This window comes from Myotis nattereri, assembly GCF_964212035.1.
Source record: "Myotis nattereri genome assembly, chromosome: 9".
Classification (NCBI taxonomy): domain Eukaryota; kingdom Metazoa; phylum Chordata; class Mammalia; order Chiroptera; family Vespertilionidae; genus Myotis; species Myotis nattereri.
The window spans coordinates 15,376,984-15,404,775 of NC_138084.1; the positions used below are offsets into that span (position 1 = coordinate 15,376,984).

General features: G+C 49.0%; 1 protein-coding gene across 1 annotated transcript in view; it reads left to right on the forward strand.

The window, feature by feature from the left end:
• The window catches only part of TSPAN18 (tetraspanin 18), a 144,789-nt gene that overhangs the window by 20,510 nt on the left and 96,487 nt on the right, over positions 1–27,792 (forward strand). Inside the window, exon 2 of the mRNA XM_081098443.1 lies at positions 7,095–7,173. The gene's annotated coding sequence lies outside the window, so the exon portion shown is untranslated. The remainder of the gene's footprint in view (positions 1–7,094; positions 7,174–27,792) is intronic.

Below are 27,792 nucleotides of genomic sequence, written 5' to 3' on the forward strand. Positions count from 1 at the left end.
GCCCAGGCTACCAGCCTGTTCAGCATGGTCCGGCACTGAATATTGTCGCCACTTATAACACCACGGTAAGTATTTGTGTATCTAAACATAGACAGGGGACAGTCAGAATACAATCTAAAAGGCAGATGCTGCACCTGTATAGGACACTTTGACTGAAGCTTGCGGGACTGAATTGCTCTGGGTGAGTGAGTGGTGAGTGAATGTGAAGGCCAGGGCATTCCTGTACACGGCTGTAGACATTACCAGCACAGTACCCTGAGGCAGCAGTACATTTATAAAACGACACGAGATTTTAAATCAAGCACAAGAGAAAATGATGCATCCAAGAGATGTGGTAAATTAACACGGGAGGGACGAGGCTGCTGCCAGCGTGACAAGGCATCGTGTTTTACAGCAAACGCTTTGTTCTTAGTAAGCAGGAAGAGGACACTCTGAAATGACAACACAAAGTATAGCAAGCACGTAAACCAGTAACATAGTCGGCGGTTACCATTATCAGGTGTTACGTCCTGTACATAAGTGTGTGCGCGATACTTGCGTACGACTGGCAGCCCAGTAGGCGAGTTACACCAGCAGCACCACGAACACCTGAGGAATGGGTTACGCTGCGACTTGAGGACAACATGCAGCACCTGGGACATGACTAGTGGACGGTATGATGGCTGCTACGACCTCACTGGGTGATGGGAGTTTTTCAGCTTCATTATAATCTTATGGGACCAATACTGTATATATAAGGCCCGTTGTTGACTGATAATCGTTAGGCGGCGCGTAACCATACTGCTGCGCTCAGAGGTGGAGGGTCCTGGGGAACGCATCCCTGTGCATGTAAGACTGCACAGTGGATCCACGTTGAGCTCAAGAGCTGGAACGTGTGGAGGCAGAATTAGGACCAAAGCCAAGTTCAGCACTAAGACCACCTCTGCCTTTCCTGAACCAAGCACTGGAAACACCGGTTATTCTCGTGCCTTTGAACCCCCGGGTATCTTTGTGCAGACAGCCCAGTGGCCTGAGAACCTCTCAGATGCGTCCTTGGGAGGAGGGACCTATGGGTTGGCCTCGTGCAGGCGGACACAGGTGAGGTGGCTCTGGGGACTTTGGCTGAAAACAAAGTTGTGGGTTCTGGTCCTCAGCCTGATTCAGCTCTGTGATGGCAGGCGCGCTGCCTGGCCTCTTTGAGCCTCAGGTCCCTCCTTCGCTGGAGGGGAGGACACAGTCCACGTGGTAGAAGAGTTATGTCTTCGTGTTTTTCGTGTGGTTTCTCATCCAGATGACACTGTGGAGTAGGGGCGGGCAGGCCAGGTTCCACCTTCAGGGACAGGCCCCTTAACATCAGGCTTCTCGGTCTGCTGGGCACCCCCTCTTTGCGAGAGCGAGGGAGCCTTACTTGGCAGACATGGTGGATAGAATCATATGTGTTTTCTGTTTCCCCTTTTCCACCAACAGTGCACCCATGTTTAGTTACATAAAAATGCTGCTGCTCACTTTCCTCACTTGCAGAATGGGAAGAGCAATGACACCCTCCTGGCAGATGAGTGTTATCTACAAGTGCGGGAGGCAGAAGATCAAGTGTAAAATGAACTCCAGCAGATGGATGCAATGGGTAGCCATTGTTCTCACCTCCTGCTCACAGGAAAGCACTTCCAGACAGGGCAGGACAAGAGCAAGTGCAGGGCAGTGCCCTCAGGGGACAGGGGGTCCCAGGCTCCACATTGGCTCCACATTGCCCTTCCTGTTCCTCTGAGCATCCTGGTGGTGTCTGCTCACACGGGCACTACTGGGGAGAGCAGGAGAGACCCTGATTGGCATGTGCTGCCTGCAGCGAAGCCCAGACCTGATGGGAGGTGGGGTAGAGGGGAGATGATTATTAATGACAGTTACATGAAGAATAAACAGCTTCACTTGTTAACTTACGTTGGTACTTCCACCCTCCCCAGGCCAAGAGCTAATGGACTCAGGTTGGGAGTTCCTTGCCCACTGGGACCCTTGCTAGCAGTGCCAACGCCCACTGTGCGCTGCCCAATTAAGTGTAGGAAGTGGCTCTCCCTTTATGGAGCAAAAATAAATCCCAATCTTTCTGAGAATGTCATGGCTCCCCCTCAGCCCCACGGTGACCCAGGGGCACAATTAGCAGGCCAATTCAGGGACTCATTATGGGAACAGGGTGAGCGGGGCTGAGTGAGTGGGCGGGGCAGGCACTCTCCCAGGGAGACAAGTGCAGGTGGAGAGAAGATGCAGAGGCCGGATGCGGCTTCATTAGGGGCTGCTCTGGGAATAGCTGAGATGCAGGACCCAGCAGGAACTCCTCCTGAACTCGCCTTGGCTCCTCTCCCTCTCCCCCATCCCACACCAACCCTCTGCGTTGCTAATTTAAAACAAAGCAATATAGAACCCCTGCTTCGGCTTCGCTCCGGAGCCTTAAACTATAGAGATTTTATCTGTCAATAAGCCCTGCATCACCTGGCAGTGGCTCAGCCTGGATCCTGGGGCTTGGCGCTGGTGTGGGGACAAAGGACCCAGAGCTGAGCCACCTCCAGGGTCTCGCTGAGGACACTACCCCTTGTTGGGACACAGGTACAAGAGTCCTTGTGGTCACAGGGCTCAGAAGGATAGCAGTTCCACCTAGGAGCCAGGAAGAGATATAGAGTGGCTGAAGGAGAGAGAGAGAGAGGGAGACTGTAGAGGAGCTAGCTGGGAAAAGCCTCATCACTGGGCTCATCACCTCCCTTCATCCTTTCCTTGCTGCCTCTTCCAGGAAGCCTTCCCAGCTCTCCTCTGAAATCCTACTGACTTGGAATCTAGGGTATCAGAAGATTATAAAATAGTGGTTTTCAATGTTATCTGGAAACTTAATATATAAAATATCAGAAAGTCCAGTTGCTGTGAATTAAGTGTTAGCATATGTCTGGGTGTAGACCCCATCTGTTTTTTGTGTCGGCCACTGAGGGATGGAGGCGGGGGAGGGAAGGATCTGAGAAGTATAGCTTGGAACCACTGGTCATGGCTACTACCATTTTTACAGTAAGTAGCAAGCAGATCCTATTTTACACAATCCCTGCCTCCTCTGTTTATGGACTGCTTATTTTTGTGCCAGGTACCTAGGGAACCACTTACAATCTGTTAGCTCATCCAATCCCCAGCTCAGGCCTGCCAGGTGGGACTGTGACTGTCCACATTCTGCAGAGGAGTTTGGTTTGACTGTGGGGTCTGTGTGTATTGTGAGGCCCTGAAGGTGGGTCTGGAAAGATGGGAAACCAGGGGTAAGATGATAAAAGTCCCCATGTGCAGGCAAAGGGAGACCAGGGGACCCATGGGAGCAGGAGGGAGATGCGGTGCTCCACATTGATGGGCCCAGTCCTACAGCAAAAGAGAAGGGAGCCTGTTTGCAGCAAGCAGACAGGCAGTGGTGAGGCTGATCCAGGCAGAAGGGGCAGGGGCGGTGGGGGTGGAGAGTCAGGGATGATCTGAGAGACATGGATGGAAGAGGAGCAAATATTGGGGAAAATTGAGAAGAGTCTTCAGTGTGGGTGTCAGTTATGCAGGGGCCCCTGTTTTTGAAAATTCACAGAGTTTGCACTGCTGGGTATGTCTTCTATTTTAATTTAAAAAATAGAGTAGGAACCATCAGAGTGAAAGTAGAGTAGGAAACATCATTAAAGTCTCTCCTCTGGGCGTCATCCAGGACACCAAAGTGGCTCTCAGAATTTGCCTTATAACCCGAGAGCTGCTATTCCTCACACAGTGCACGTTTGCTTTGTTTGGAAGAGGAGGAGGAAAAAGATCTGAGCTTTGAGTGGAACTTTGCAAAATGGGGGGACTTGGCCAATAGTCCTCACATTTACTGCCATTGATTAGGTTCTTGCAATATTTCATGGAGTCTAAGGCACGCTTTGTTTTTTTAATATTTTAATGTCTCTGAGGCCAGGATGCATCATATAAAAAGTGACATGTCATAATTAATTAGCTGACCGTGTTTTCTTTCTTAGAAACCCATAGAATATAATCCAGAGTCTTGTATTCAATGAATAGGATAGTGTATGGCAGGCCCTCTGCTGAGTCTTGTGTACACATTCCTCATGCAATCCTCACAACATCTTACGAGTTATCGGATGTTGTGAGCCCTTTTTCCCAGATAAGGAGTGGAGGTGTGGAGCCAGAAAGTCCTTGCTCGAGGTCACAGAACTGGTTAGGGCTGGACTGGGCATTTCAGCCTGTGCCACCTCACATCTGTGGGATCTTAGTACAAAGCAAGACCAAGTCTGTGACCTGGACGGTGGTGGCCCTTCCTTCCCACAGCCCAGGACAGCCAGGCCGACAGCGAACACCGTCACCCGGCTCCCCGTCATGCGATGCTGCCTCTTGTCACCCAGCACCGGTCTCCCCTCTTGGCCTTAAACCCTGGGATTCTTTTCTCCCTCCCAGGAGGGCTCCGGGTCCAACATCTGCAGTGACCTCCCTCCTCCACGGAGAGGAGGGGGCTGAAATGAGATCTCAGGGAAAAGGGGGAAGAAATTCCGAGCCCAGCTGGTTTCCCTCACACAATGAAGATCTGCTTAAATGGGAATTAGGATTAGTGCTGGGATTTGCCTCTCCGGGCAGAATGGTAATAAACTAATCTCCTCTCAGGCTGCAAGAAAGCAGAATTCCTGTGAAGACGGGAGACAGCTTCAGGCTCCGGAGTGCAAAAGCTGGGAAGTAATGTGGTTATTGACAGGCCTACGCGCGCCGCCGACATGCAGCCCCCAGCTCCTTCCCCGTGTGGCTGCGGCCTGTAATTTCGTTAATGTGTGACATTCACCCAGGCTGCGTGGCTGACAGGCATGCTTGACATTAATACGTGTTCCTCGTGGTCCCCAGAGATCATAAAAGCTCATTATCAGTTCTGAGCCAGTAAATGTAGTTCCCGGCTCAGGTGGGCCCGAGTCTTCAGAAATGCCCCCCGGGCAGTGAAGCAGCGGCCATCTGCCTGAGCCAAGAAATCTCCTCCTCCCTTTGTCCTGGGGACTGAGTCCCAGGCCACTGGGAGGTCACAGGAACAGCCCTTCTGCCCACAGAACCCTGGCTTCCAATTTGCACCCAAGAAAAAGGGCTCCTCTGCCCTGCGATGGGAGGGGAACCCACCCAGCATTTTGGGAAGGCGGTTTGTGTACATCTAGTCCAGGGGTGGGCAAACTTTTTGACTCGAGGGCCACAATGGGTTCTTAAACTGGACCGGAGGGCCGGAACAAAAGCATGGATGGAGTGTTTGTGTGAACTAATATAAATTCAAAGTAAACATCATTACATAAAAGGGTACGGTCTTTTTTTTTTTTTTTAGTTTTATTCATTTCAAACGGGCCGGAGGCCCGCGGGCCGTAGTTTGCCCACAGCTGAATTCTAGTCAGAGCCTCTGCCCAGCCAACCCGCTTCCAGGCTTTGGAAGTGCACGGACATTTCCACGCAGAGATGTGGGGGTCACTGCAGGGTTGCAATGGCCGGAAACAGAAATACCCCACATATCCATGGGGAGGAGGACACTGTATTGTGGAGCACATGCACTCTGGGGCACTGTGCAGCTGTGAAAACGACTCCGAAGGTCTGTGTAGTGTCACAGTCATGGGTAGACATGATATCCCTGATAAGCGGCATTGTATGTAGAACATCTGTGGCAGGATCCCATTTGTATAAAGTCACACTGTCTGCATGTGGGCTCACATAGAGTGAGATTTAGAAGGGCACACAGTACAGAGTCTTTGCAGAGATTCTATCTGTTAATTAGGATGCATGGGGAAGGAAGAACTTTCAGTGTGTAGTTAGAGAATTGTAGTTAGAAAATATATGTCCATGCATGTGTATATGTATCATGAATTCCTCTGATTGTAGCCTTAGTCTGGCCCCTATGCATGAGGTCCCCAGGCTGACAATGTCTGGATGAATGAGCTAGAGGTAGAGGTGGAGGTAATATCCTCTGGCCAAGCCCTGTTCCCCATCAGTTAGCAGGGAACCCCCGAGAATGCCCTCTGTGAGGACAATGCACTGCAGAGCAGACCTTGCACTCACTGCTCTCCTGCTTGCACCTCTCACTGTGGAGATGGCACTTGCACCAGGCTTGACTTCCCAGGGACCCAAGTTCTAGTCCTAGTTCTGCCCCAGTTCAGAGCTATGACCCTGGGCAAGTTATTTAATGCCTCGGAATCCCTGGTCCTCATCCCTGAAGTGCTAATACTTTCTCATAGAATTGGAGAGGGTGTCGGGCTGATTGTCATAATCGTTTGAGGTAGCCTGAAACTCGATCAGGGCTTCCACTGTGCAGCCTGGCCATTGAGGGCAGCCGGAGCGGGGACGGGGAGAGGGGAGGTCAGGGAACTTGGCTCTGCCCTGTCTGCTATAAGTTTTGCTTTTGTTCCTCAGCAGTGCACATGAATAACTTGGTCCCCTGGGACTGGCCTAAGCCCTGGCAGGCAGGTGTGTGGCCTGGGCACAGTAAATTTGATCCTTCTCCTGTGACCTGGGACTCAGTCATATGGACAGAGGAAGTGGGAGGGGTGGGACTTTGGCCCCTGCACTCCGGGGCTGAGCTGTTTTTTCACCACCAACAGCCCCTCCTCTTATGACTTATCTCTTCATGGATTCCAGACCTTGAAAGGTTTGTTCTGCCCCCAAAGCCTGTTTTCATTAGGCAATGATTAATTCCCTTTCACATTTCCAAAATTACTCAGAGCACCGTTTTTCCGCCTAAGGAAAATGGAGTTCCCACACCAAGTTGATAAAATTCTAGCTAGAAGCAAAGAAACATGATGCGATGTTGTAATTAGCATCTCTCAAAGTCATCACATGGACATTGCACAGGCTCTGGGGCTGATGTTAGAAGACGGAAAATATGTCCCAATCCATAGGCCCTGGGGACGCCATCCTGGGAACCTGGGTGGGGCTGGGTGCTGAGTTCTGTCTTTCTGGCCAGGGGAACCTGTCTGGCTGCTGCACCTGCAGAGGTGCAAGGAGGGAGCATGCACTCAGAGAGTGGATGTGTATCTTGACTGGGCTGGCCCCCAGAAGCCCCATGCCCTGCTAACCTACACCTTCTTAAAGCTTACTTCTCTCTCTCCTCCCTCCAGAGTGTCTTCTGAAGCCACCATCAGAGAGAGACCTCAAGAGAATCCTGCCACCCCTGAAAGAAAAGACCAGTTGAAAGAGGTATGATTTTGGCATCATGGTGGAGCGGCATCTCAACTCAGTCACATAAGAGGGTGTAATCTCCTCTCCTCTCACTGCCCTCCAAGCCCGCCCTCCCTGAGTGAGAGAGCTCTGCTGGGGAATGCAGGGCAGGTGAAGAGTCACTTTACTCTTGTCGCCACCCCAAATGTTTGTTCAGGAATGGGGAGCAAGTGTGATGTGTGAGGGGAGAGGCTGATACTCAAGTGGGGTCTCATGAGGCTGGTTGCCCTGTTGAGGGGACTGCAGGTCAGGGTTGCTCCTGAGTCCACCCAGGAAGTGAGGGCCGAGGGATTGGAGGGAGGGAGCCCTTGGAGGGGGGCTGCACCAGCCGCCTGATGGCATTTGCAGTTTTGGTTGCCTCTGGTGCCCGTGGTGGGGAAGCACTGGGTTACTGTCCTCATCACTGATCTGAGAGTTCCCTGCTCTCCCAGTTCATCCTCTCACTTTCAGACTATGCTGGCTGGCCAGGATTTTCCCAGCTGCAATCCAAGGCAGGTTGGCCAGCTCCCCAAGGCAGGTAAAACGGGGCCAGGCTGAGGCCCTAGTGGACAGCCTCAGAGGAGTGGTGAGACCTGGCACCTGTGTGGGCTCTCTCTCCCCCTCAATAGTGCCTGTGCCCTGCAGTGCCCCAGCCTGGCCAGCTGTCAGGCCACAATCTTAATTGTAAGCCTCCTGCAGCAGATGCCCTATCCTCACAGGAAGCTATTGCCTTATCACAGCGCCTGGATCTTGCATGGCTTTCTTACTCAGGAGAAGGCTCTGAAGTGAGTCGGAAAAGGCTTAACTTCCCCAGGACCTTTCTGCTACGGGGGTTTCTCTAATCAGAGGAAGCTGAGGGCCTGAGTGAACGAAGGGAAAGAATCTCCTTTTTTAAAGTATACTCTTACTGATTCAGAAAGGAAGGGAGAGCGAGAAAGAGATAGAATCATCAATGACGCCCCACACTGAGTATGGAGTCCGAAACCCAGGCATGTACCCTGACAGGAAATCGAACCGTGACCTCCTGGTTCATAGGTCGACGCTCAACCACTGAGCCATGCTAGCCAAGAATTTCTTTAAGTACATGAAAAAGAAGCAAGCGTGTTATTGTTTCTGGGTTATCTTCAGGGAAGCTGTGCAGGGAGTGGAGTGATTTAGCCTTACCCCTGTTGTTAGCCAGGAAACAGATCAATGTTAGAGTCACAGGAAAAATACAAAGATGACCATATGGCCACAGGCAGACAGGCATGTGCTGCTGTGGGAAATGTTTGCTGGGGTTTGGGAGTGAGACGGGTGGAGGCCGAGTCCCAGCTCCGCCTTCTCAGTAGCTGTTTGACTTCAGGCGAGTGATTTGATCTCCCAGAGCCTCAGTTTTTGGCAAACCACTGGGTGGTTGTGAGGGCGAGGAAACTGCCAGCAAGACATACCTGTTTGCTTTGAGCGATGGCAGTCCCCTGGAGTAATGAGGCCTCCCAAGGTGACCTCTTTGAAGAGGCTCAGGCTCTTGAGATGTGAGAGCTGGGTGTTATGACCAAACAGTGGGGTTACCCTGGAGACACATACCTCTTTCCGTGCCTGGTCTAAAAAAGGCCTGAGTATGGGACCTGGGTTGTGTCAGCTCTCCGTTCTGAGAGCTGGGGGCCACCTCGGGTATGAACTGTTCTTCCTGAGCCTTTATCCCGTGGTTTACACTTGGCCCTGATGATCTTCACTGAACCCTTTCTGTAGATAATAGCTGATCCACCCCACAACCCAAGAAGCAGGTATTAATACAGTTTTTATAGGTGAGGACAACTGGTGTTCATAGAAGTAAATCACTCTAGGTTTCACCTCTAAAAAGCAGCAAGTTTATTAGGAACCAAACACAGGGCTCTTGCCCCAATGGTAGCGTGCTTGCTATATCACCCCATAGTACCCACAGTGGCCATGTGGCACCCCTGCACACCTACGGAGCACCCTGTGTGTGCCTAGAGCTGTACCCCACAGCACCACAGTGGCTTCCCATGGTGGCAATGACAGCACCTGCACTGTGGCTCCCCACAGGGCCCATAGAGGCCAGGAAGCACCCACAGGACTCAGCCATCACCCCATAGCACTCATGGTAGTGCCTCTGTGTCCATAAAGCATCCTGCATGCCCACAGTGACACCCCAGGGTGCCCATGGTAGCACTCTTCCCATGTTCTCTACTTGGCTTTGCATGGACTTTGCAAAAAGGGGAGTCCCTGGTGTCTTTATCTCCTAGCCAGACCGCTGCAATGGGCCAAGCTGGCGAGCCAAGGCAATTTCTAGGAGGCATCGGGACCTTCCTCCTGCTGAGATCTGAAAGCAGGATCTTATATTTAGGGCCCTGATTCATTTCGAGTTAACTTTTGTGGTATATGGTGTGAGGTAGGGGTCCAACTTCATTCTTTTGCATGTGGTTATCCAGTTGGCCCAGCACCACGTATAGAAGGTGCTACTCTTTCCCCCATTGAATAGTCTTTGCCCCCTCATTGAAAATCAGTTGGCCATAGATGTAGGTGTGTTTGTGGATTTGCAATTCCATTCCATTGGTCAATGTGTAGATACTCATGCCAGCACCAGGCTGTGCTGAGTACTACTGCTTCATGTGTAACTTTGGAGGAGTGTTAGTATATTTTAAAGCTCCCCAGCTGATTCCACAGTGGAGCACTACCGGTTTTCAGAGGAGGATGGGGCACTGTTACGGTGCCCAGTCGGGAGGCTGCTGGGATGACCCAGGGCAGTGCAGGGGGAGAGGATGCAGCCCTGAAGCCAAGCCACAATCATGACAGTGAAGAGGCCACTATCGAGTTGAGAGAGGGGAATGAGGGAGACATCCTGATCCTCCCTGACTCTGGGGCGGCCTCATGGATGACAAAGGTGAGACCAGAGGCCAGTGTTTCAGGTGAGCTTGATTAAACTCCAACCCACACCTAATATGGTTTGGAGGAAGACCTGGGTCCCAGTCACAGCTCTGCTCCACTGTGTGACCTTGGGCTAGTTGCTCCACCTCTCTGAGCATCCTCATGGTCTCTGTAGGACCAATATTCTCTGTTGTTCATGCAGAAGGTTGGGGGAGGGTCAAATGGGTCACTCTATGAAGGCTGAAGGGCTTGCAGTAGTTCTCAACCTTCCTAATGCCGCGACCCTTTAATACAGTTCCTCATGTTGTGGTGACCCCTAATTTCATTGTTACAAATTGAACATAATTAAAGCATAGTGATTAATCACAAAAACAATATGTAATTATATATGTGTTTTCCAATGGTCTTAGGCGACCCCTGTGAAAGGGTCGCGACCCACAGGTTGAGAACCCCTGGCTTACAGACAACTGAATGCGAGGTAGAATCTCCACCCCAAAGTTCTTGCCAGGTGGTTGGCAATATCAGCCTCACCGCCTCCAGGGTTTGGGGCTCATGGCCTCCATTGTGGCCTGTGCTGCCTGGGGCTGTCTTGGGCTTTCTCTGATGGTCAGAGTGTCTCCTTGTGCTGAGCTGACATCTATTTCCTTATACCCTCCGTCTACTTGCCCCAAATCTGCCTTGTGGGCTGCATCACCCCTTTTCCTCCAGGCTGTTCTCTAGCATCTCTACCTCCCCCTTCTTATCTGCTGGCTGGAAGGTCCTAGTCACCTCTGCCTCCCTCTGAGGATGCCAGAGGGCGAGCATAGCTTTGGCATTAGATGAAGCTCAGGACTATTTTTTTTAGCTAGTTATTAGGTTGGGCAAATGCACTCAGTTTATTCTCCTGTTAGACGAAGAGAGTCATGACAATTGCGGACTCATGGTCAAGATGAAATGAGATGAGGGATGTCAGACATGTCCACCGCCTGGGAAGGAATCCACATTCCAGAAGACGGTGGCTATAATTGCAGTGGCTGAACACCATCCCTCAGTTTTCCCTAATTCTGACTGGTGGGGTACAAGCCCTGAGTTTAAGCACAGGACGGGCCGCCGCCCCCAGGCCTCATCTGCCTTCCTGGCTTCCCCCTCGTTCTCTGTCTGGGACACGTATGCGAGGGGACAGGATGACAGGTTCTCACCACCCATTTCCTGCTCACTCAGCCCAACGTCTGCCAGAGCTTCTGGCCTCAGGCCAGCCTCATGTCCACATGGGATGCGTGGCAGCTCCCTGGTCCATTTCTCCCTTCTTGGCCCTTTTCCATCCCTAACCTTTTCCTTCTTTTCTTTTTCAAGTTGTTTTACATTTACTCAGGAAGGTTCATCCCAGGGCCACATACCTGTTGGTCCTTCTAGGAGGCCAAGTCGGTGGAGTGTCTCCTCGGGGATGCCCCGTCTCCCTGGCATGGGTGGCTGGGAGAGCAAGGCCAGGCAGACCCATCACCGTGTGGGGTGACCTCTTTGACATCATGGAGAGATAAGAAGAAGTCTTCCTTTCCGCCATCTAAAGAATGAGCAAATGATTGCTTTTCTGTTTATGCAGCAAAACTTAGCAGAAAGCCCGCCTAAGAGGCTTTTCTTTGTTGTTTTAAAATAATGACTTATATCCACAGTGTGAATCACAGCTGAATTTTCAAACACCCACCAGGTAGGGCAAAGAGGGAGGGAGGAAGGCCCCAGGTGCAGATGCCATGTCAGCATTGGAGGGGGCCACACAGCTGTGAATGGCAGAGAAGGGCCTAGTCTGCCAGTCTTCCCGACTGGTGGTCACTTGGCCCCTCCCAGCTGCTTCTCTTATTAGTTAAAAGTGTAAAATAATACTTCGATTAATAGTCCTGGAATTCAGGAGCGAGTCCAGATCTGCTGGCAGTGTTGTTAGCCGTGGTAGTTTGTTACCTGCCCAGAGCTGCTGATGGGAGAAGAATGACCCATGCCATTCCCTGGGCTTGGGGATTTGCTGAGGTGTCTCCCTTTCTGGGGCATTCACAATAGCTAAACCGTGAAGCAAGTGTCCGTTGATGATGAATGGATAAGCATCTACCGGTTTTCAGAGGAGGATGAGGCACTGTTACGGTGCCCAGTCGGGAGGCTGCTGGGTAGGGCCGTGTTAGAAAAGGAAGGCACTGTGGGACCGAGGAAGGAGACTGGGCTCTGGACTCAGGCCTTTTTAAAAAAAATCAACTTATGCCCTAACCGGTTTGGCTCAGTGGATAGAGCGTCAGCCTGCGGACTGAAAGGTCCCAGGTTCGATCCCGGTCAAGGGCATGTACCTTGGTGGAGAGCACATCCCCAGTAGGAGGTGTGCAGGAGGCAGCTGATCGATGTTTCTCTCTCATCGATGTTTCTAACTCTCTATCCCTCTCCCTTCCTCTCTGTAAAATATCAATAAAATATATTTTAAAAAAATATATTTTTAGGTTCACAGCAACACTGAGGGGGAAGTGCAGAGTCATCATCGTCTCCCCCCATACACACACCTAGGGCCTCCCCACTCCTGACATCGCACCACAGTGGGACATATATTGCAATCGGTGAACCTACGGTGGCACATCATTATCACCCAAAGCCCATCCCAGGTTCATTGTTAGTGTTGTGCCTTCAATGGGCTTTGACAAATGTATAATGACATGTACCCATGAACAGAGTGTCATACAGAATAGTTTCACTGTCCTAAAAACCCTCTGTGCTCCGCCAATTCTTTCTTCTCTCCCCCCTAAGCCCTGGCAATCACTGATCTTTTTACTGTCTTCATAATTTTGCCTTTTCCAGAATGTCATAGAGTTGGAATAATATAATATGCTGCCTTTTACGATCGGCTTCTTTCACTTAGTAATATATATTTGTTTCCTCCACATCTTTTCATGACTTGATAGCTCTTTTCTTTTTCCATTTTTCTTTATTGTGGTGAAATGTAATCACATAAAATTTACTGTCTTAGCCACTTTTAAGAGTACAATTCATTAGTATTAAGTGCATTCACATTGTTGTACAACTATCACCACTATTCATCTCTAGAACTCTTTTTATCTTGCAAAACTAACCCTACACCCATTAAATAAAAACTCCCTGTCCCCCTCTTTCCCCAGCTCCTGTAACCACCAGTATATTTTCTGTGCCCATGATTTTTGTTACTCTGAGTACCTTATATAGGTGGAACCATATAGTATTTGTTTTGTGTGTGACTGGTTTATTTCATTTAGCATAATGTCCTCAAGTTTCATTCATGTTGTAGCATAGGTCAGAATTTCCTTCCTTTTTTTGTATGTGCTTAACTACATTTTGCTTATCCATTCATCGTCAGTGGACACTTTTGCTTCACGGTTTAGCTATTGTGAATCATGCCGCTAAGCTCATTTCTTTTTAAAGCTGAATAATATTCCATTGTCTGGGTGTGCTATGGTTTATTTATCAATTCATCTCCTGAAGGACATCTGGGCTGCTTCCAAGTTTTGGCAATTATGAATAAAGCTGCTATAAATATCTGTGCACAGGTTTTTTTGGGGACATACGTTTTCAACTCATTTGGGTAAATACCAAGAAGCGCGATTGCTGGGTCATATGGTAAAAGTATGTTTAATTTTGAGGGAAACTGCCAATCTATCTTCCCAAGTGGCTGTACCATTTGCATTCCCACCAGCAGTGTATGAGCACTCCTGCTGCTCCACATCCTCCCCGCATGTAGTGTTGTCAGTGTTTTGGATTTTGGCCATCCTAATCGCTTGTAGTGGTATTGCGTTGTTGTTTTAATTTGCAATTTCCTAATGACATATGATGTTGAGCATCTTCTTTCTTACGTGCTTGTTTTCCATCTGTATATCTTGGTGACTTGTCCGTTCAGGTCTTTTGTCATTTCTTAATCTGTTGTTCATTTACTGATTGCTCAGTTTGAAGAGTTCTTTGCTATTTTGGATAACAGTCCTTTACCTATGTATCTTTTGCAAATATTTTCTCCAACTCTTTGTCTCCTCTTAACAGTGTCTTTCAAAGAGCATCATTTTAAAAATTTTAATGAAGTTCAGCTTATTGTTTTTTTAAATAGATAATGCCTTTGGTGTTGTATTTTAAAAAAGTTATTGCCATACAAAAAGTCATCTAGATTTTTCTTCTGTGTTGTCTTTTAGGAATATTAGAGTTTTGAGTTTTACATTTAGGTTTGTGATCCATTTTGAGTGCATTTTTGCAAGGATTATAAGATCGGTGTCTAAATTCACTCTTTTGTATATGGAGGTCTTGTTGTTCCAGCACCATTTGTTGAAAAGACTACCTCTTCTCCTTTGCATTACCTTTGTTCCTTTGTCAAAGATCAGGTGACTGTATTTATGTGGGTCTATTTCTGGGCTCTCTGTTCTGGTTCACTGATTTATTTACTATTTCACTACTACCACACTGTCTTGATTAATATAGCTTTATAGCAAGTCTTGAAGTCAGGTAGTGTCAATCCTCCAGCTTTGTTCTTCTTCAATATTGTGTTGACTATTCTGGATCTTCTGCCTCTCCACATAAATTTTAGAATCAGTTTGTCAATATTTACAAAACAACTTGCTGAGATTTTGATTGAACTTGCATTGAATCTGTAGATCACATTGGAAGAAACTGACATATTGACAATATTGAGTCTTCCTATCCATGATTATGGAATGTCTATGCAATTATTTACTTCTCCTTCAATGTCTTTCATCATAGTTTTGTAGCTTTCCTCATATAGATCTTGTGAATATTTTGTTACATTTATACCTAAATATTTTGTTTCTTTTGGTGCTAATAGAAATGGTATTGCGTTTTAAGTTCAGATTCTACTTGCTCATTGCTGGTATATAGGAAGCAATTGATTTTTGTATATTAACCTTGTATTCTGCAACCTTGCTTTGCTATAAATGCTTATTAGTTCCATGAGTTTATTATCACATTTTTAAAAGATTTTCTACACAATCAGGGTATCTGTGAACAAAGACAGTTTTATTTCTTCCTTTCCAATTTGTAAAAAAAAAAGCAAACCTGTAAAAAAAAAAAAAAAAAAAGCTTCCTTCTCAATAATCAAAAGAAAACTTTGTCGTATTGTATTAGCCAGGGCTCCCAGTACAATGTTGAAAAGCAGTGGTGAGAGGGGACATCCTTGCCTTGTTCCTGCTGTTAGTGGGAGTGCTCTTGGTTTCTCACCACAAGCATGGTGTTATCGGTATGTTCTTTGCAGATGTTCTTTATCAAGTGGAGGAAATCCCCCTCTATTCTTAGATTGCCAAGTTTTTCAAAAATCATGAATGGATGTTGGATTTTGTCAAATGCTTTTTCTGCATCTACTAAAATAATCATGTGATTTTTTTCTTCTTTAGCCTGTTAATGTGAAGGGTTACTTTAATTGACTTTTGAATGCTAAACCAGCCTTGGATACCTGGGATAAATTCCCTGGCTCTGGTCTATAATTCTCTTTATATATTGCTGGATTTGATTTGCTATTACTTTCTTGAGGATTTTTGTATCCATGTTCATGAGAGATATTGGCCTATAGTTTTCTTTGTCTGGTTTTGGTATTAGGGTAATGCTGGCCTCCTAGAATGAGTTATTAAATACTCTTTCTGTTCATATCTTCTAGAAGAGATTGTGGAGAGTTAGTATAATTTCTTACCTAGGTGTTTGGTAGAATTCACCAGTGAACCTAAATGGGCCTAATGCTTTCTGTTTTAAAAGGTTATTAATCATTGATTCAATTTATTTAATAGACACAGGCCTGTTCAGATTGCCTATTTCGTCTTGTGTGAGTTTTGGCAGATTGTGTCTTTCAAGGAATTAATCTATTTTATCAAGGTTAGTAATTTATGGGCATAGAATTAGTCGTAGTATCCTTTTATTATCCTTTTTTATAATTTAAATTCTTTATTGTTTAAAGTATTACATAAGTCTCCTTTCCCCCCCCCATTGACCACTCCCCAGCCACTCCCACCCCTCAGCATATACCCTCACCCTCTACTGTCTGTATCCATTGGTTATGCTCATATGTATGTGTACAAGTCCTTTGCTTAATCTCTTACCCCCTCCTCCCCCGCCTTCCCTCATAGGTTGGACAGTCTGTTTGATGCTTCTATGTCTCTGGTTCTACTTTTATTCATCAGTTTATGTTGTTCATTTTATTTCACAAATGAGTGAGATCATGTGATATTTATCTTTCTCTGACTGGGTTATTTCGCTTAGCATGATGCTCTCCAGTTCCATCCATGCTGTTGCAAATGGTACGAATTCCTTCTTTTTCACAGCAGCGTAGTATTCCATTGTGTAGATGTACCACAGTTTTCTAATCCACTCATCTGCTGATGGGCACTTTGGCTGTTTCCAAATCTTAGCTATGGTAAATTGTGCAAGGACAGTAATCCAGTTTCTGTTTCCTGTCCTCATAACCACTGTGTATCATGGCTTAGTGCAGATCTACTGTGTAAGTGGGGGAATATCAAGTGGCATTGGGGCTGGAGATGGCAACTGGCTACAGAGAACTCCAGGGATCCTGTATCCTTATTCTCCACACGGAGATGAACGTGTGTAGCAGAATCAGCTTGTGTTGTGTCTGGCTGGATAAGAGGATGTTCTCTGAACTAACTGCCATATAAGCACCATGTTTATTAAAGATTAAGGTATAACAGTGCTTTCATTTGAAGCTTACATACATATTAAAACTCATCAGCGACTATAGCAATTGTTAAGAACTTAGAGCGACAAAATATTTTTTTTTTAAGGCAGAGTGTTTTACCACTGACATTGTTTAGAATTGTCAGCTTTTTATGTTTTGTTTTGTTTGCTTTTTAATTATCTACAGACAGTTCACCCCCTATGGCCTACAGATTGCTCCCACTGCCCCACCCTTGGCATGCCAATATGGAGGTGTTTACAAGTGGGTTGTTGCTGGGGGTAGGGGAGGGGCGGAAGGTACACAGAAGATCCTGAAAAGGAGACCTGTGGCTGGTCCTGCAGTGTGACCAGGTAGCTTCCAGTGGGAGAGGTGTAGAAGGGCTTTGTAGGGGTCTAGTCTAGGCTGAGGCGGAAGCAGCACAGAACGTGGTATCCAGGGGACCCTCAGTTGGTAGGTATTTGACTCCGGTTCCTGATGGCTCCAGTTATGAATGCCATCTGGGTACATTGCCTAGCGTTACAGAGAGCCGGGCACTGAAAACTTCATCCTTAGGGTGACAGTATATCCTGGTGGATCTGAGGCTGCACCTCTCCTGGGGACACGTCCAGCCTTGCTCAGTGGGATGCCTGCCTCGCCTTCTTTCTCCTTCCCTTTCTCTTTCGGTCATGCGGGCCTTGGAGGCAGCCATTCTATAAAAAGCCTCATAAATACCAGGAGATAAGGATCCAGGGCTTTTGGTTTTTATTTCTGCCCTGACTCCCTGAAGAGCCTTTTCGGTAGGAAATGTCCCTTTGGAGCTGAGATTTGCTCCCAGACCTCAGAGACAAGGCTTCTTAGGAACACGCATCTGTTTAAACTGAACTTGCACCAAGAGGCAGGCATGTCCACAGGAGCGGGCCGGGCAGAGCAGGAGGGTGCAGAATCTGCTCTCTGGCTCCGGGAGCTCCCAGGCCTGTCCCCTCACCCTGCAGTGCGTCCCCTTGCTGGGTGGTGGCTCTCTGCAGAGGACTGGGGAGCAGGGGACCTCAGGACAGAGGCTGGGCTTTGTGCTGCCTGCTGTCCACATGCCACCCCGGCCCATGACCGCAGGGGCCGCCCCAGCCAGGAGTAGCGAGGAGACTCAGGGTGACAGCAGTTCCTCCAGCCGGGAGGGCCCGTGACCCTGAGAAGTCACTTTCCAGCTGGGATTTCCCAACTCTTGGCATTTGTACCGACTGGTCCTTCTTTACTCTCTTTTCCCACCCCTTCTTTCCCTCCCTCTTCTTTCTTCCTCCCTCCCTCATTCCCTGAGCATCCTTTGGGATACCAAGATTAAACATTCCCAGTCCCCGGCTTCAGCGAGCTCAAGATCTGATAGGAAACCTGATTCGCTCAAAGATAAGAAAAGTTGACGGTTTTGTGTGCGTGTGTACGCTGCGCCTATGAAGACAATAGAACAACGTTACACAGACAGAGAGCTTGGAACTAGAGGAAGAAGAAGTCTTTCAGTCCCCCTCTCCGGACAGGAGGCCCACTCGTTTCCTGCTTTTGTTCCCGCTCAGGCGCACGTTCAGCAGGGCTGCCTCCAGAAGGTCCGTGCAGTTTGGCTTCCTGCTTTTCTCTGCTCACCGTCCTGCATCGCAGCTGTGCGGGACCTTCCTGGGCAGCGCAGGCCAGGGGACGTGCAGCTTGTCTCCTCTGCTAGATGCGTGCCTCTGGGAGGAGGAGCCAGGTCTAGTCAATTAAACCACAGACACCCCGGTGCAACTTGAACTTCGTGTAGACTGAGTAATTTTTTAGTGGAAGTCCCATGCCATGTGAGTCCCACCCTCGGCACGCCAATACAAATCAAAAATTATTTGTTGTTTATCTGAACTTTAAACTTAACTGAGCATCCTGTACGGCATTTCATCCAACAATTCCATGTCCGGAGAGTGTCTCTTTGCAGGTGTGTCTCAATGCTGCTTTGTTTAAGGACAGAGAACGCTATCTGGTTGATGTGTCTTCTTTCTCATTTTGTGGGGAACACCCTCCCTAACTTGAATCTCTCCCTTCTCTTGATCGTGCCTCTCTGACCACTCCGATTTCCCCTGCTCTGTGGCAGGTCTCGGGGTCTAGCCCCGATGGTCCCCCTAAGCACATCCCTTCCCCAGCCTCTTCCTGCGAGCTTCCAATGACGACAGATGTTGGGCTTACTCCCTGTGGGAGGTGAATTAGCACTCCCTCTTGGGCCCCTCAGGCTGCTTTCTCCAAAGCAACTTTGGCAGTGATGGATCTAAGCAGGTTGTCCTTGGAGTAGAGGGAGCAAAGGTTCAAGGGTGTTGGTCCAGGGGCTGCAAACCCACAGAGACTCCCCCCCCCCACATCTTTATCTCCATCAATGAACTTATTTTTCATTCTGAGGCAGCTTCAGGGTGATAAAAACATGACTCTAACTGGAAGACAGTAAAAAAAAAAAAAGTGATTGGAGACGAGGAAGACAGTGTTGCCTTGTGGTTAAATGGATTTTCTGCTTAACTGAGGGTTAAGTAGCAGACTCGTTTTGATCCAACCTCTGTTGCTGCAAATCTTTCTAAAATGTATTAGCCTGCTCCCTGGTTTTCCTGAGTGCACCATAATGACCATAATTGAATCTCTTTGCTGGCGAGGCATCCTGTGGGGCGTCGGGCGCACGGTTGGAAATGTCAGTCCTCTGGGTACAGCCGGTTCTCACGCTTTAGAGCCTGTGGCGTAGGCTGTGTGCTTGACAATGGTCCTTGTTCACTGCCACCTCCTGTCTTCCCAGTTACCCTGGGGTGGGGCTCAAGAAGGGACCACGTTACAGATGTGGAAACTGAGGTCCAACTAGTGAAGGACCTGCCCCAAGTCACTCTCTGACTGGTGGAGGAGCTTGACCTGAAGCCAGCAGAGGTGGCCCATGGTGGTGAGTTGGCCCAGACTCCGATCCTGGCTCTCACTTGCGAGCTGGAAGAAGACCATGAAGCTATGTGAGCCTCAGCTTCTTCACCCATGAATTGGGCATAATAACCTTTCCCTGACATGCTTTTCTGAGATTAATAAGTGAGGTAATGATGTGAGTGGGCTGCACATCAGGGTCTTCGTATATTGAAAAGAAAAATGGCACACACATACTCTCTCCCCTGACAAAATCAAATGTGCCGTGGTCTGGGTCCCTGCATCCATCTTCTTTCCACATTCCTGCCTCCCCTCCTCCATACCCTAGTGGTTTTGCATACAGACCCAGAGCCAGAATGTCTGGGTTTAATCCTGACTCTGTTCCGTACTCCCTGTGCAACTACATTCCTGGATCTCGGCTTTCCCCTCTATATGATGGGGATAATAATAGTAACATGCCTCCTAGGAATGCCATGATGATTCAGAGCAAGAGAGCTTGTCTTGGGGCAAGTGTTTTACACTTTTACACTTTTATTTGCCGTTGTCATCCTAGGACAGTGATGGCGAACCTATGACACACAGGGGCTTAGGCGAACTCATTTTTTTGGTTGGTTTTTCTTTGTTAAATGGCATTTAAGTATATAAAACAAATATCAAAAATATAAATCTTTGTTTTACGATGGTTGCAAATATCAAAAAATTTCTATATGTGACACGGCACCAGAGTTCAGTTAGGGTTTTTCAAAATGCTGACACGCCGAGCTCAAAAGCTTCGCCATCACTGGCCTAGGACTTGGTTGAGTCCAGGTTAACAAGCTTTCCTGGATGTGTTCATATCCCCAGCATGTTAGCGGGATCGGGCTCAGGGCCCGAGCTCCCTGCTGGTGCCCCCAGAGTTTGCGCGGTCAGTCTGGAGAGGGAGATAGAGACCCCCCTCCCTTGAGTCTGCTTCCTGCCCCTGTCTGGCTGATGTTTGCCCTTCCTGGGGTGCTCAGGGAAGGACACCAAGAAGACCCTGGGTAACTTCTGAGGGGCCCTGGTCACTGAGTGGAAGACTCCTGCCCTGACAGAGACCCTGCCCAGGGGATGCTGGCTTCCAATAGCCCCGCTGTACGTCATGCGTTTCTAGCATCTAAGAAGGCATTTGCTTTTCTCCTTATCAAGGGCTCCACTTGCAGCACAGAGGCCTGTCTGTGTGTGACCTCTGACCCTCCAACGGGAAGTCGTGCTGGGGGCGGGGGGGTGGGGGGGAGGGGAGGGGACAGTTTGCCAAGCCAAACCCTGGCCAGCGAGGCCACCTGTTCTGGCCTCTGGGATGCTGGGTCAGCTACTCCTGGGGCCTTGCAGGCAAAGCTACTTCAGCTCCTGGGTGACCGGCGCTGGCTTCTGCCAAGCCACCCCCTAGCTCTGTAGGTGAGCCACTTCCGGACACCCTCTGGGGCTCTTTGGGGGTAGAGGGGCGGTTACAGCTAAATAAATGCAGTCACCCTGGTATTTTAGCACAGAAACAGCGGTCTGTGTGCAAAGCCCCTGGGTAGACTGGTTTATTTATGCGTTTCTTTTTAATGGGAAGGCTGAGAGAAATTACGTGCTTTGTGAATATTTACAGGCAAATTACTTCAGGGAGGAAATGAATTCATTCTCTCTCCTCTCCCACTGTTAACAGATCACACTGTGGTTCCTGCCGCCTGCCTCCCACATCCCGCTTTTATTTCTTGCAACTCCTTCAAGTCTACGCCTGCTCCAGAAGGAGCGGCTGGGTGGGTGTGTCGGTGTAGGGCTCTGTGCATTTATTGGGCACCTGCGGTATCCGCGGCCTGGCTCGGGTGCCGGGGATACTGAGGGGAACACCGCGTCTGCTCTCGCGGGTCTCCCGCTGAGGGGTGTGTGCACGCAGAAGAGCATCGCTCTATGGGAGGAACCAGTTGCTCTGTCTGAGGCCCCAGGTCCTGCCGAGCCGAGGGAGGAACTGGCCCGGCTGCCGTGGGCCTTGTGAGGGCCGCGGGCAGGGGGGTCTGTCCTGGGAACCTGCCCCAGCATTGACCCTGAGCCCTGCTCAGTGGGAGAAGCTTCCATGGTGCTCTCCTTCCTTCTAGCTTTGTGTGTTCCTCCTCTGTTCTCTCCCTGCCCCCAGGGTCCCTGTGGGCTGTGTCCTCAGTTTAAACCCAGGTCATGTGAAGGGAGACCAGCCCTCTGCCCTCGGGATTCTGAAACGGGGCCAGGGAGAGAGTAGACATTTCCAACTGTCTAGAGCCTCCCCGGGCCTGGCTGCCCTCAGATGCTAATACAAAGCACCGGGCCCTTTCTGTATTCAGTGAGGGCCCCTCTGACTTGCTACAGGAAGGAAGGAGTGAGGCAGGCCAGCTGGGCAGATCCTGGGGAGGTTTAATGGGGGAGGGGGAACCTTCCTAGGCTGGGAACCTTCGGGGTCAGGGCTATGATGGACATTTGTCCCCCTGGGAGCAAATGGAGCATGTCACCGTGGCCTTTTTTAGCTAGAGCCTGCCTTCCATTGCTCCTAATGGGCACACACACACTTGTTGCACACCAAGCCTTCACATCCTCCCTGCACATGCCTACCCATAAGCTTAAGCATACCTGTGCACATGCCTGCACATACCTACTCACACTCCTTCACACTCAACCTGCACCCACTTACCACCCACACATCATTCCCTTTGCAGATTTCCTTTCTCCAAACACACGTCCTGACTACTCCTCTCCACCCTTCATGTGCCCTCTCCCTCTCTCTCTTTCTCTCTTTCTCTCTCTCTCTCTCTCTCTCTCTCTCTCTCTCTCTCTCTCTCTCTCTCTCCTCTCTCTCGTGCTGCAACCCAACTTTTGGATGATCTTGATTGTTCTGAAGCTCATGGTCTACAGAACTCTGGATTACTTAGGACCCTGTACCCAAATGCTGAGCCCATCAGGGGCTCTGGGGAGAATGGGGAGATTGAGTCAGGGAGTAATCCTGGACCCACTGCAATACTGTCTGAGGCTGGGTGCATTTCCTAACCCCTTTTGTTTCACACATCTATTCATCCATTCGCTCATTCGTTCCAGCTCATAGCGGTAGCAATGACCCAGCAAAAGCATGGCCTGTACCTTTATGGGGCTTACCTTCTTGCTACAATCTTCATGGTTTGTGGTTTGTTAAGCAGAAAATGGCATCGGACCTTATCCTTGTTTTTGGAATCAGAAGCTCTGGAATCCAGTTTCTGCCACTTGCTAGCTATGTGACCTTGCACATGCCATATCATTCTACGAGCCTCAGTTTCCTCATCTGTAAAATGGGGATCGGGGTGCGTCTCCTCCAGGAAGAGCTCTGGGCCCTGGGGACAGCAGCCATGAGCACCAGTTTGGGGACTTCCGCCTATCAACCAAACCCTTCTTAAAGGGGGATGGGGTGCAATAAACTGCCTGCAGCTGCCAGCTTTCTGGGGCTGGAGTGAGAGTTGGGGACGTTGGCGAATGATGTGTTTCTGAGTACTGCTGTGTCTTTGAGCCTGTCTGTGGAATACCTACTTTTCAGCAGTGGTTTCTTTTTTCTGTCCCTTTAAGAGAAAGCAATTGAGAAAGGACTAGCTTATCACACACATTAAGGAAATATGATGCTCTAGAGGTTTCTGCAAAGGGCAAGAGGAGTAGCCAGAGACGGTGGCTTAGTCATCAAGTGGCTGCACTGGAGGGCACCCAGCCAGTCCTGTCGTCTGCAGAGTAGAGATAGTGAAGCCTGTTGAAGGCTTGGAAAACCTCCCTGGCGTCTGCACGCTGGGCTCTACTGGAGGGCGTCCCGCAGTCTCCAGATTCCACTGAGAGGCCCCTCTGCTTCTCACCTGGTCCCCAACCCCCGGGGTGGGGGGTGCTGCTTGGGGCAGATCCAGTTGTTGGGGCTGCCAAGGGCCTGGGGACCAAGAGGTGGCTGAGTGGTTGTTGGTTTTTTTTAAAATATTATAACAACTTTAATTGGTCATTGGAAAATGTGATGGCTAACTTCTAGAGATGTGACACACAAACACACACACACATACACCCCTCCCCCCCCACACACACACATGAACGCACACACACATACACACATGCACGACGAGATGACTGTTAAGCTCCTTGATGGATGGGACACTATCTTATTGCTCTAGCAGCGGTTCTCAACCTGTGGGTCACGAACAATGAAAATACATCCTGCATATCAGATATTTACATTATGATTCATAACAGTAGCAAAATTACAGTTATGAAGTAGCAACGAAAATAATTTTATGGTTGGGGGTCACCACAACACGAGGGACTGTATTAAAGGGTCACGACGTTAGGAAGGTTGGGAACCACTAGGCTGTAATAGCACACAGTAGGGTCAACAGATATTTGCTGGATGATGAATGAATGGAACCTTCCAACAGTGTGTTCGTGCCTCTGTCCTGCCACGACTCTGGTCATGTTTGGTACATAGGACTGTAGCACCTTTAAAAATATTGAGGTACAAAATACATACAGAGCTCAAGCACATTTTCACTTGTATACACCCATGTAATCCACACTCCCAGCAAGACAGAGAACTTTCCACCAGCCCAGAAAGTTCCCCTGGGCCCCTCCCAGTCAGTCCTTCCTCACTCCCCAGGGCCACCCCCTCATCTGCTTTCTGTCACTGTGGGTTAGCTCTGCCTCTTCTAGACCTGCCTGGAGATGGAACCCTACAGTTGCACTCATGTATCTGATGTCCTTTACTCAGTTTCATGTTTCTGAGATTCAACCATGTTGTTGCCTGTATGGGTAGCTCATCATTTTTCTTTGCTGCATAGCATTCCGTCATGTTTATAGAAAATAATTTGACCATCCATTCACCCTTTGATGGACATTTGGTTGTTTCTAATTTGGGGCTACTGTGTAATCAAGCGACTGTGAACATTTGAGTACAGGTGTTTGGGTGGACGCACACTATCTCTTCTCTCGGGAAAATACCTAGTGGTAGAATGGATGCCTCAGAGATTCGGTGTATGTTGACTTTATAAGAAACCGCCAAACTGTTTTCTAAGGTGGTTGTACCACTTCACACCTCCACCTGCTGTGCATGAGGGTTCCAGTTCTTCCACAGCCTGGTTAACACTTGGTGTGGTCAGCTTTTTAATTGCACACATTCGATCGTTGTGTAATGTTAACTCATTGTGGTTTTAATTTGCACTTGGCTAGTGAAGCAGAGCATGTTTTCTTGGGCTTATTGTCATTTTGAATATCGTCACTTGTGAAATATCCACTCAAGTCTTTTGCCCCCCCCCCCTTTTCTTTAATTAGATTGATTGTCCTTTTAAGTATCGCGTTAAAGGATTTTTTAATTTCTGGAAGAAAACCTAGGAGCATATCGTCACAACCGTGTGGTAGGCAAATGTTCTTAGATGGGGCATTAAAAATAATAACCATAAAAGGAAAATGTGGAGTATTGGACTTCATCAAAATGTAAAACTTCTGCTCATCAAAGACGAAAATGAGTAGGAAGCCATGGACTGGAATAAGATGATCACAACACATGTATCCAGACGATTCCACAGCTATTTCTGAAGACTTGCCCACTCCAGGCACTCGCCCGACCCTATGAGGCCCTACAGCCAGCAGGCTCTTTACGCAACACCATCTGACAGGCTGGCCCCGTTCAGCTTCAGCTCCAGGGTAAACCCTCTTCCACGTGGCTTGGCCCCGAACCCTTGCTGTCTGCCAGCGTGTGGAGCTGCCTTCACCATCCCTCAAGGCTCTGAACTCTTTCCCCTGGAGCTTCCTTCACACAGGCTGTGCCTCTAGAACTTTCTTCTTGGCTGTCATCCACGATCTCTCCTGGCCTTTCAGTGTGCCGCATGAGGCCCAGGCACGAGGGAAACTTCCTTGCATTCCAGAAGCTTCCTCGGATCCCAGAGGCTCTGTGGTGGCAGGAAGAGGCCAGGGCGCAGCCTGCAGTGTTGGCTTACGGCAGTGGTTCTCAACCTTCTAGCCCTTTCAATACAGTTCCTCATGTTGTGACCCAACCATAAAATTATTTTCGTTGCTACTTCATAACTGTAATGTTGCTACTGTTATGAATCGTAATGTAAATATCTGATATGCAGGATGGTCTTAGGCGACCCCTGTGAAAGGGTCATTCGACCGCCAAAGGGGTCATGACCCACAGGTTGAGAACCGCTGGCTTAGGGGGAGAGATTGAAGTGCCATTTAGAACCCCACTTTGCTCAAGGGCGAAGTGCAAACTATTGAGGGACACGTCAGTGCTGGTGCTGACCAGCCGGAGTGGACAGTGGTCAGAGTGCTGGATCCCAGAGGCCCCTCCTGGGCTGGATGTCCCCCCTTTAGCTCCTGGGTGTGAGGGGGTATGGGCTGGGAGGTGTTGGGAAGACTCTGGAGCCCAGAACAACAGCTAATTACCAACCAGTGCCAACCAGCATCGGGCAGGATCTGTTCTGGTGCATGTGGTGGGCTCTTGGCCCGATGTCAGCCTTCTGCTCCTGGCTCACGGTCCTGCTTTTCCCCCATTTTCTCTAAAGCCTCTTTATTCTCGTCTTTACGTCAGTCATGTCAGCCCATTACCTTTCCAACAAGACCACAGAGGATGAGAATGAATCCAGGCATTAATGGCCCAGCTCTGCCCTCAGACCTGTTGAACCCTTGCCATTAGCTCTCTGGGGACCCTGTGCCATCACTTCTCATATGTATCTCCATGTAATGAGGTACTCTTCTATTCTCTGTCCACGATCTGTCTCCGTCCCTGGCCAGCAGATGCTGTGAAGGCCGCTACCACTCCTGCCATGTCTACTGTCGTGTCCCTGACACCAGGGCTGTGCCTGACCCCCAGGACTTGCTCAATGAAGACTTGACCAATTAGTGAAGGTTAACAAACAGCCACCCGGCAAGACAGACAGCCCAAGCACACGCTCCCATTTTCCCAATTGGGAGACCGAGGCCTCCTGAACATCAATGGCTTTGTTTAGGGTCTCACGGCTGAAAAGGGGCAGAGTCGGGAATGAGCAGCAGATCTTCTGGTTTCTAGCATGTTCTGCTCTGGGATGGCTGCCCTCCTTACTCCTAAGTTTAAACCCAGTAATGTGAGTGGTGAACGCTATAAAAATGCGGAGTGCTATATAAATAAACGGTACCATTAAAAATATCTATGGGGATTTTAATCATCCCTAGCCACGGTAATAAGACAAAGCTTTATTCTTAATACGGGCAAGGCTAGTGCTCAAATCCAGATGTTTCCTAAGGGCTTGATGAATTTCACGTGCGAATGCTTCTGTTATACATGGATGAGATGCAAAATATCTTTATAAAATAAACGTAGGGAGTGAATGATAACAATACATTGAGCACCTGCGTGCCCACCACCTAAACCCAGAAATACCTAACGTCCCGTGTGCCCTGCCTTAGCCTGTCTCTTCCCATCCTAGGTTCACCGTGTATCCTCCTCCTGCTTCTTTTTTTATGGTTTTTCCACATCCGTTACTTTAATATTTCCTCCTCACACAGATTCATTCAGCAAATGCTTATAGAGCTTTACTGCCACGGGTAGAGTTTCAGAGCTCCCAGCCCAGCCAGCCCTGTGCCCTTCCCTCGTTCCAAGGGAAGGAAGACCGGTGAGTTTGCTTTCCTCCGCCAAAAATGTTCTCCTGGTGGTACGTGCGCCCCGCCCCCTGCCGGCCCCCGAAGCCAATTTCCCTCCTCATATTCCTCGTTGGCGTTTTGGCTCCCCGCTGCAGCCCACTGTGAGTTTTCTCCACAGAATATTTGTGGCTTTGGCAGCGTGGCCGATGCCATTAATAGAGTTCCCTTTGTCTGGAGGTTTCCTCCCCTCTGTGTTTTGCTCCGTGTGCATCGTGGCGTTGAGACCTGGCCAAGCGGAACTTTGCTCCAGGGGCCTCTTCCTCTTGCCGCCTGCTGAGCAGGGGTGCCCGGGCAGCTGCGGCCCTTGGATGGCTGTGGTCACAGGGCAGGGATGGCAGTCGAGGACATGTGGCGGAGGGTGATGAACACTGACTATTTATTTATTTATTTATTTATTTATTAAGATATTTTTATTGATTTCAGAGAGGAAGGGAGAGGGAGAGAGCGAGAGATAGAAACATCAATGATGAGAGAGAATCATCGATCGGCTGCCTCAGCACGCCCGCCACTGGGGATCGAGCCTGCAACCCAGGCATGTGCCCTTGACTGGAATCAAACCTGGAACCTTTCAGTCCTTAGGCCAATGCTTTTAT